Below are 10,600 nucleotides of genomic sequence, written 5' to 3' on the forward strand. Positions count from 1 at the left end.
CACTCTTCCTTCTCAGGCCAGAGGAGGAGTGATTGGCAGGGGAGGGTGAGGGGCATAGTTCCCTCTAAGCTGAGCAGTGAGCAATCGCTCACTTAAAAATCATCATCAACTCAGAGTTTTCCAAACCTGCCCAGAAGCCGAGAGGGAAAGAGTGAGAGGGAAGGAGAGAGAGAGGAAGAGAGGAAGAGAGGAAGAGAGAGAAACAGAAAGAAAAAAGAGAGGAAGGAAAAGAGAAAGAAAAAGAATGGGAGTAAGGAAGAGAGAAAGAAAATCAAAATCTAGTTTGAAACTAGCTCAACTATTTAAGTGGCATTTTGATATTGATAGAGTTGCCCTATTATGAGCTCACTGTTATAGACACACAGTACAATATTTTATTTTGAAATTCTCTGAGGCAAAACAGGGTCGGTTTTTTGTTTGTTTGTTTGTTTGTTTGTTTGTTTGTTTGTTTGCTTGCTTGCTTGCTTGCTTGCTTGCTTGTTTGTTTATTTATTTATTTATTTATTATTTCTGTGCCGCCCAGTCCCAAAGGGACTGCCGCTCAGACACTATACTTTTCTGCCCACCCACCCCCCAAAAATTAGAGGGAACACTGGTGAGGGGCGGGCCATCCACTGATGTGTTCAGCCAACAGAAAGCCAGCAGGGGGAAGAATGAGCCACAGATTGGTGACAACTGTTGCTTCGACCCACCTGTGCCGTCGCCCCCCTTGTGCCATTATCTTGTTCCGACCAGCGAGGTCTTCACTGCAAAGTGGCAAGTTTCACGTAGCTCCCTCTAAGGCGGAGATTTCCAACCCCACCATGAACTGCCTTACCAGTCCCATATTCCAGATGTCAGCTGCTTCAATAGGAACTTAAGAAAAATAAAACTCAGAGTCCATTTCAAACTTCAAAAGTGAATTTAGTCAGAACTGAAAGCAACGGAAGGAAAGCAGAAACTGAGAAAAAGGCATGATACAGGCATATATCGAAACCCCCATTTGCCCCCCTCTTTGGAGAGTAGCCAATCTCTAGTGTCCATGACCTTCAGGTGGACGCTTCTCCAAACCCACATCACACTGATGGAATGCAGCTTCTAATGGACTCCTCCTGGTCACCAGCTTTGCAGGAAAACGAAAGCTATCCCACTCTGTGTAGGAAAAACAAAACTTAACAGGGCCTCCTGCACTCTTCCCCTCCCAATATACCAAAACCCACCCCTCCCATTTATCATGGCAACCAAAGTGTAGTTTATAGTTTATTAGATTTGTATGCCGCCCCTCTCCGAAGACTAGTGTAGAAGTGTAGAAAGGATGTAGGACCATAGTGAGGTTGACACCAGAGCTCTAGTCACAGGGCTGGTCATTAATCATTAATCATTAATCAACCCAGGTACACCACCGACCACCAAAACTTTCTCACAGACCACCAGTGGTCCATAGCATGGACCAGTGTTCCCTCTAATATTTTTGTGGGGTGGGCGGAAAAGTATAGTGTCTGAGCGGCAGTCCCTTCGGGACTGGGCGGCACAGAAATAATAAATAAATAAATAAATGAATGAATAAATGAATAAATAAAAAACAAACAAACAAACAAATAAAAAACCCACCCTGTTTTGCCTCAGAGAATTTCAAAATAAAATACTGTACTGTGTGTCTATAACAGTGAGCTCATAATAGGGCAACTCTATCAATATCAAAATGCCACTTAAATAGTTGAGCTAGTTTCAAACTAGATTTTGATTTTCTTTCTCTCTTCCTTACTCCCATTCTTTTTCTTTCTCTTTTCCTTCCTCTCTTTTTTCTATCTGTTTCTCTCTCTTCCTCTCTTCCTCTCTCTCTCCTTCCCTCTCACTCTTTCCCTCTCGGCTTCTGGGCAGGTTTGGAAAACTCTGAGTTGATGATGATTTTTAAGTGAGCGATTGCTCACTGCTCAGCTTAGAGGGAACTATGGCATGGACCATTGATTGACCTGTGGTCTAAAGAAGATAACAACTTCTCAGTAATAATCCCCACTCCCTCCAGAGGAATGTGTCCCACATCCCATTACCTTGTTCTACAAACAAGTAACATTTCAACAAGCTTTCATCTCCATTTTATGTATTTTTGACTATTGGATTTTATTATCATTCATGTTCCTGAATTTTGTTCCTGCTGTTGTATGCTGCCTAGAATCATTTGAGGTGGAGGCATATTAGAAATACAGTTAAGTAAACAACAAAGAAAAAAGCAACATCTACCTAGATTCTGTTAGATATGTTTTCATTGATTGGAAAAGAGTTGGGAGTGATCATAAAAGGCAGAGAAAATACTGTGTGGAGTGTGAGCAAAGCTGGCCAGCACGAGGAGATAGGATATAGCTATAAAACATATAAAATAGATGTAAAGCTCTTTGAAATGCACATTGGCCCGTAGCCTAAGTTTTACTAAGGTTGTAAACCTCTAAATGGCTTGTTTACTTCTAATAATGGATGGAGAGTATTACTCTCCTCATGATAAATAAAATGTCCAAATTTTATGCTTTTCTGAATCTTCATTTCAATGTTTCTTAGCCTTTTTTGGACCATACATAACTGAGCAATATTTTTTTATGAAGCTTATTACTGTTCCTTTAAAAACGTTTTAAAAATAAAAATATTGAAATGAAACATGAATTAAAAAAAACATCTTTATTTTATGTTAATACATCAATTACAAATCAGTAGCACATAAGTACTTCAGATGGCATATTTCTTCAATGTATGACATGCCTTTTCTTTTTAAAAATATTCTTGAAATGGCATAATATTTAATCTATTTCAATGTACAGTCTTGGATGACAAATGGAAGTTTACCCTCACAAAGATATATTGAAAGTGGTATTCTCTCTGAACCTTCATCCAAAAGTCTTCTAGTGATTTGCTTTTTTCCAACTAATCAATATGATAACTACAGAGAAATTAGCCAATGTTCTGTCGAGCTCTCTGGTAGAATCCTCCCCAAAATGCACAGATACAATTTCAGACACACACACGTTTGAAAATTCAAAACAATGTTCTTTATAATGAAAATTCACTTAAACCAAACCCTCTTTTGGGATAGCAAAGAGCACTTGTCTCCAAACAAACTGGTAATTTGTACAAGTCCCTTATCAGTTCTGTGATACTTAGCTTGCAGCTGTGAGGCCATTCACAGTCCTTCTTGTTTCACAAAGTGAAACACACTTTGCCCTGGTTTAGTTTCAAAGTGGGGAAAAATCAGCACACAAAAGGTCCAAGTCAGTAAAGCAGTCACGAAACACAACGATCAGATAATCCTCCACAATGACCAAACCCACAGGCTGCTCTTTATAGCAGCCTCACTAATTACCACAGCCCCACCCAACCACAGGTGGCCTCATTTTCTTTGATAATAATCTCTCAGTTGTTGTTGTTGCCTATGCAAAGCTCTCCGCATGTGTGGCTGTATCATTAATTCTTGTTCTGAATCCAAGGAGGAGCTAGATAATTGATCTCCTTCTGAGCTGTCTGCCACACTCTCCTCCTCCCTGTCACTCATGTCTTCTTGGTCAGAGGAGCCTTCATCAGCAGATTCCACGGGGGGGAGGGGGGGCAAAACAGGCCTGCAGCATGTGGATGTCTCCCCCACATCCACAGTCCTTGGGGCAGGAGCTGGGCCAGAGCTAACCACAACACTCAAGAGCTTTGAGAGTAGAAGTAACTGGGAAATTCTGCTCATGATAATCCTTGATTTGTTTTAGGTATGACTTGTTGAACAAAATACAATGAGCTATACTATGGCTCATTTAGCTAGTACAGTTGAATAATAGTTCCAAAATCCACCTGAGCCCTAATTTTCCTCTTGGGCCCAAGAAACTGAGAAACACTCTTTTATTCCTTCTGCAATCAATGTTTAATTTGATTTTTTCCCCTCTCCATGGAAGAACATAATACATAATTATCCAATTTTCCCTCCTTCTTTCTGAAAAACAAAAAAATAGTTTAGATGCCAATTTATCAGAGGAGTGAGAACTGGGCACAGGAAAACCTTTACAAGGCCTCCATAACTCCTCACCATTGATGGTATCAAGTGCCTATTTTTGATTTATATACGTTATACCACAGCGAAAGACACCGTGCAGTTTTAGGCACATTAGTTATTAATGTATTTTTTGTCCCTGCTCTTTCGTATCCTTCCCCATTAGTCCTAGCCTTTTATTAAGCATGTTTATCTGCAGATCTCTCTTCCTTTGCCTTTAATCATCAGGCTTTCTCAAACTCTCCAGAGAAAAAACAGAGGGGTGTGTTTATTTATAAACTGAATAATAGATGAACACCATGATGCACTTATTCTACTGTGTTTCCTACTAAACTACATTATTTTTACATGGCACAATATCTCAACACCTATGTTTAAAGTCAATAAGCCATAAATTAACATCTCACAAAGCTGATTAAGAGAATGTTCCCCTTTCTCATTAACTCGTATTTATATATTAATGGAGAGAAAAACATGGGTAGCTTCTATGGTACAGAAATCAGCTGTGCTGCCAGACAGTGTGCAAACATAATTCATATACAAGGGTCACCCAGAAAGTAATGCACCACATTTTTTTCATCAACAGTTATTTATTGAACACAATGAAACTTACACACAAGAAAGAATGATGTTTCTTCTACACTCCCTATTTTTCCACGTAATCTCCGTCCTGTTTTATGGCCTTCCTCCAGCAAGACACAAAGGGGTGTGTGCCCTGTTGGTACCACTCCTTGTTCTGGTCATGAATAGTGATGGGCGAACCGAACCCGCACAATTCGGGTCTGTACCGAATTTTGTGGTGTTCGGTATGCCAAACATGAACCCGAAATTTTTTGAAATTTTGGGCAAAGTTGGGGTTGCATTCGACGTTTGGAGTTTTGACGTCACTGGCAGGTTGCTAAGGACGCCAAGGTGATCACTTCCTGGATTCCACAGAATCCAGGAAGTGATCACCTTGGCGTCCTTAGCAATCTGCCGGTGACGTCAAAGCTCCGACCCCGGAATCTCTTTGTGGGAGGGATTCCCCAGCTCCTTCAAAGGGAGGTCTTCACATAAAAATAAACATTGTTATTTTTACGTGAAAGGACACCGCAGCAGCGCTGCAAGCAAAGGGCGGTCCTTTTTCGTAAAAATAACAATGTTTATTTTTACGTGAAGACCTCCCTTTGAAGGAGCTGGGGAATCCCTCCCACGAAGAGATTCCAGGGGCAGAGACTTGACATCACCGGCAGGTTGCTAAGGACGCCAAGGTGATCACTTCCTGGATTCCATGGAATCCAGGAAGTGATCACCTTGGCGTCCTTAGCAACCTGCCGGTATATGTGATGTCAAAGCTCCACCCCCGGAATCTCTTGGTGGGATTCCCGTTCGGGTTCGGATTCGGGTTTGGTTCGTGTTCGGCCGAATTTTGCATAAAGTTCGTCCGAGCTTGCCAAACCCGAACACTGTTGAGTTCGCCCATCACTAGTCATGAAGCCATTTCTGCACTGTGCGAATCACCTCTAATGGCCTCGCCCTCTGTGCCCAGCGACTAACTGTACTTCTGTCGATTGCAGATTCTCCATAAACTGTACACAAACGTTTGTGAATGTTCCCAACAGTTTCTTTCTCTACAGTGAGAAATTCAATGATGACATGCTGCTTGTAACGTACATCACTTGCAGACGCCATTTCGAAACACTGATGCAGCTACGTTATCTATCTGAAGAAATGCAAAATTTACAAATGCACTCCTGACAATTCAAATAAGGTATATCTAAAGTTTTGCATTTGTGCCATTACTGTAGCTTGGGGGGGGGGGATGGTGGATTACCTTCTGGGCGAGCTTCGTAAATTATTGTCAATGTTAATATTGTTAAGGTTGGCAACTATGAAGCTAAAAAGATGTAGATAAGCAATGAAATAGTGTCTGAAATAACAACACCCAGTTGTACATCTCCACCCCATGTCCAGTCAGCGAAGCAATAGAAGTGATGTGCCGGTGCCTGGAGACTGTTAGGGTCTGGATGGGTGTCAACAGGCTCAAACTCCACCCTGACAGGACAGAGCGGCTGTGAGTTTTGTCTCCCAAGGACAATCCCATCTGTCCATCCATTACCCTGGGGGGGGGGGAAATTATTGACCTCCTTGGAGGGAGTCCGCAACTTGGGCATCCTCCTCGATCCAGAGCTGACTTTAAAACATCATCTTTTGGCTGTGGTGTGGAGGGCATTTGCCCAGGTTCACCTGGTGCACCAGTTGTGGCCCTATTTGGACAGGGAGTCCCTGCTCACAGTCACTCACACCCTTATCACCTTGAGGTTTGACTACTGCAACGCTCTCTACATGGGGCTACCTCTGAAGAGTGTTCGGAAACTTCAGATCTTGCAGAATGCAGCCGTGAGAACAATCATGGGCCTTCCCAGATATGCCCATGTTTCGTCAACACTCCGCAGCCTGCACTGGTTGCCGATTAGTTTTCAGACACAATTCAGAGTGTTGGTAATGACCTATAAAGCCCTACATGGCATTGGACCAGAATACCTATGGGACCGCCTTCTGCCGCACGAATCCTAGTGGCCAATTAGGTCCCACAGAGTTGGCCTTCTCCGGGTCCTGTCGACTAAACAATGTCATCTGGCGGGACCTCGGGGAAGAGCCTTCTCTGTGGCAGCCCCCGCCCTCTGGAATCAACTCCCCCCAGAGATTCAAATTGCCCCCACCCTCCTTGCCTTCCGCAAGACTCTGAAGATCCATTTATGTCACCAGGCATGGGGGAATTAATGTGCCTCCTTCTGACTAGTTGGACTTCAGTATGGTATGATTGTATAGTATCGATTGTTTTTTAATGATAGTGGGTTTTTAACTTTAGTTTTAACCATTAGATTTGTACTGTATTGCAATTGTTGTTGTGAGCTGCCCCAAGTCTTATTGTTGTTGTTGTTGTTGTTGTTGTTATTATTATTATTATTATTATTATTATTATTATTATTATTATTCATGATAGTTTGTTCAGATAAATTCAGACCAACTTTACTCTACATCCTATCTTTCCGCTGATCACATATACTGAGAAATAAAGGTAATTTGTCACAGATTTTCAGTTCAGTTCACAATATAACAATGCTGTGTAGAATTAAAGTTGCTAGTTGCCAAGTATACTATTAAAAGCAGAGAGAACAATAGTATGGTAAAGATCATCAAATCTCCCTCCTTCCCTCCCTCTCCTTGCAGGATTATCTGACTGAATGGATCTATTCATATCCCTGAAGGTCAATTTTGGTGCCATGTTCCATGAGGGCAATTGCATCCAGGTATGCCATACAACTTTGGAGGAATAACAGCTGCACCTGTCAGCACCATTAGATTTGCTCCCATGAAGTAATTAGGGGGGAAGGAGCACTGTCACAACCAGCTTCAGAAATAAAACACATTGCAGAGCTGTGTTTGAAATAAAAGAACATACCTTATCAGATGCACACGGTTGAACACTCACTAGTGCCACTTTTTAAAATAAAAAAGATACGTTATTGCTGCAATCGTATCATTTTATTTCAAACAACTTTCAGCTTTTCTATGGGATGAAAAGCAGGAAGACGTCTCTAGATAGAATGATAATTTAGGAGGTAAGGAATCCTTTTGTTGCTATTACCATGTTAAAAAATAAATCAAGAACGTTTTGATTATTTATTGCGAGGGATCAATCAGTAGAGCCTCCTGTACCTTTTATTCATATCCAGCATGGCTTTGAAGTATTTTTAATTGGGAAAAAAATATCTTCATGAGTAAACAAACAGCAAGCCCCTTGGTTTTTTTAAATAACATTACTGCACTTTTAAATTTTCCCCCCAAGTGGATTACATAGGACTGGAGTCTTCGGAGATGGGCGGCATACAAATCTAAATAATAAAATAAATAAATAAATTAAGCAATGTCACTCAATCTTCCTTGTTGAAATCAGTTATTGGTACTACAAGCATTTTAAAGCAGGGTCTATGTAACATAGCAAAACAGGTTTAATGTGATTAAAACACAGTGATTGTTCAATGCTAGGAACATAAAGATGAGTAAGTAATAATGACACCAATAATAATGGATTTTTGAATTGTTATTGAGTTGAGATTTTTTTTTAGAAAAGCAACATCAGGCAATTAAAATAAATGCACACAAACATACTGTAAATAAATTTTATATAACTCTTTCTTCTAGTTTTCAGAAAGCCTTGAAAAGGAGGCTTGGGATTGATGTTTGTCATTGTTTATTACCAAAAGATGGAGGACCCACAAAAAGCAAATTGTTCCACTGATTAATTGATCAACTGTCAGGAACCATCGATAACACAGCTACTCTCCAAAAAGACACTGACTTTGTGTCTGAATGGTCAAACATCTGGCAACTCCAAATCACAACCCAAAAATGCTCTGTCCTACACATTGACAAAAAGAATCAGAACACCAAATACAAGCTGAATAAACAAGATCTTCCAGACAACCCTCACTCTGTTAAAGATCTTGGAATACTCATATCCAATGACCTAAGTGCCAAAGCCCACTGCAGCAACATCGCCAAAAAGACTTCAAGAGTTGTTAACTTAATCCTACATAGCTTCTGCTCCGGTAATCTCACACTACTAACCAGAGCATACAAAACTTTCACCAGCCCAATCCTTGAACACATCTCATCTGTCTGGAACCCACACCGCATTTTGGACATAAACACCCTAGAAAATATCCAGAGATACTTTACTAGAAGAGCCCTCCACTTCTCCACTCGCAACAGAATACCCTACACAACTAGACTTACAATCCTAGGTTTCGAAAGCTTGGAACTACATCACCTTAAACACGACCTAAGCATAGCCCATAAAATCATCTGCTACAATGTCCTTCCTGTCGACAACTACTTCAGCTTCAACCACAACAACACACAAGCACATAACAGATACAAACTTAAAACAAACTGCTCTAAACTCGACTGCAGGAAATACGACTTTAGTAACCAAATAGTTGATGCATGGAACTCACTACCAGACTCTGTAGTATCATCACCTAACCCCCAAAACTTTACCCTTAGGCTATCCACTCTTGACCTCTCCCAATTCCTAAGATGTCAGTAAGGAGCATGCATAAGTGCACCAGTCCCCTGTCCTAATATTTCTTTTTTACTAGTATCATGTATATAAATATTATTACAGTGGTACCTCTACTTACAAACTTAATTTGTTCTGTGACCAGGTTCTAATGTAGAAAAGTTTGTAAGAAGCAATTTTTCCCATAGGAATCGATGTAAAAGCAAATAATGCGTGCGACTGGGAAAACCACAGGAAGGGTGGAGGCTGTTTCTTCCCATGAGATTCTTAGAGATGCCCCACAGAGACTTCTCCCTGCCTTTTCCAGCCCTGTTTCCTCCCAGGAGATTTCTAGAGAGGCCCCATTGAGGCTTCTCCCTGCCTTTTCCGGTTACAGTTTCAGAGGTTCGGGGTTGAAAGTGGAAAATGGTTCTTGAGAAGAGGCAAAAAACCCTTGAACACCCAGTCCTTATCTAGAAAAGTTCGTAAGTAGAAGTGTTCTTAGGTAGAGGTACCAATGTATTGTCACGCTGAATATTGACATGTTTTATTATGTTGTCCATTGAGACATGTTTATTTTCTACTTATATAATAAAAGAAATCTTGTTTTAAACAAATGACTGGGCTTCAGTCCATCGCCTCCGGGGGGTTAATGTTCAAACGGACATTAATCACTTATACACCGTGACATGTATATCTTTGTATAACACCAATACGTACTTGACAAACAAATAATTCTAGGTTGGTTCTCTCCTTGATTAGTTTTCATCCATTGCTTCTTGTCCTGTCTTCAGGTACTCTGGAGAATAGTTTGACTCCTTTTTTTCTAGCAGCCCTTAGATAGTGGAACACTCTATCATGTTGGCCCAGCCGTAACCCTAATGGTTTCCTGTTTTTTAGTTTCATATGCTTCCCAGAGTCCATTGGAGTTGGGCAGCCAACAAATTTAAATAAATAAATGTCGCAGGATATGTTTAAGGGTCTGGAAGATTATCATCAGGAGAGTCATCTTAGATATTATTAATTTCCTAATAGTGAAAACTGTTAAGCAGTGGAATAGCTTGCCTATTGAAGTTGTCGGTGTACTATTAATGGGAGTTTTCAAGAACAGAACAGACCACCACTTGGTCATAACCATTTGTCCAGGATGGTATGATGATTCCTGCCTTGGGTGAGGAGTTGAACTAGACTTCCAAGTCCCTTCCAACTTTATTTTTCTATGATTGAAAGAGACACAACAGCATTCCACCCCCCACTCCACCTTCAAACTATAAATAAACACATAGCAATCATCTTTGCAAAGCTTAGCTGGAAAAGGAAATATTTTGTTTTCCATCTAAGCTTTACAGGCATGATTTATAGTGAACACTTGTTTCTCTCCTGCTTATGTGTTTCAAAAGTGAGAGCATCTTTTTTGAACTACAACTTTAAGTTCTAGAAAATTCTAAGCCTCTCTTTGTGCCCAAATTATGATCTAAGGTTAAAATGCATGTACACTATTCTAATTCTGTCATAAGAATAGAATAGAATGGAATGAAACGGAACAGAGTAGCTTT

The 10,600-nt window shown here is 40.6% G+C and overlaps 1 long non-coding RNA gene across 2 annotated transcripts in view; it reads left to right on the top strand.

The window, feature by feature from the left end:
• LOC139167761 (uncharacterized) overlaps nt 1–9,556 on the top strand; it is a 150,936-nt gene extending 141,380 nt beyond the window's left edge. Inside the window, exons 8-10 of one of the 2 annotated variants that reach the window (XR_011559188.1) lie at nt 5,614–5,747; nt 7,211–7,290; nt 8,186–9,556. This is a non-coding gene — a long non-coding RNA (uncharacterized lncRNA). Of the gene's footprint in view, nt 1–5,613; nt 5,748–7,210; nt 7,508–8,185 lie in introns of those variants that run through there. The other variant, XR_011559187.1, reaches the window with a different exon arrangement.
• The last annotated feature ends 1,044 nt before the right edge of the window (nt 9,557–10,600 follow it).

This window comes from Erythrolamprus reginae, chromosome 5 (assembly GCF_031021105.1).
Source record: "Erythrolamprus reginae isolate rEryReg1 chromosome 5, rEryReg1.hap1, whole genome shotgun sequence".
Taxonomy (NCBI): Eukaryota; Metazoa; Chordata; class Lepidosauria; order Squamata; family Dipsadidae; genus Erythrolamprus; species Erythrolamprus reginae.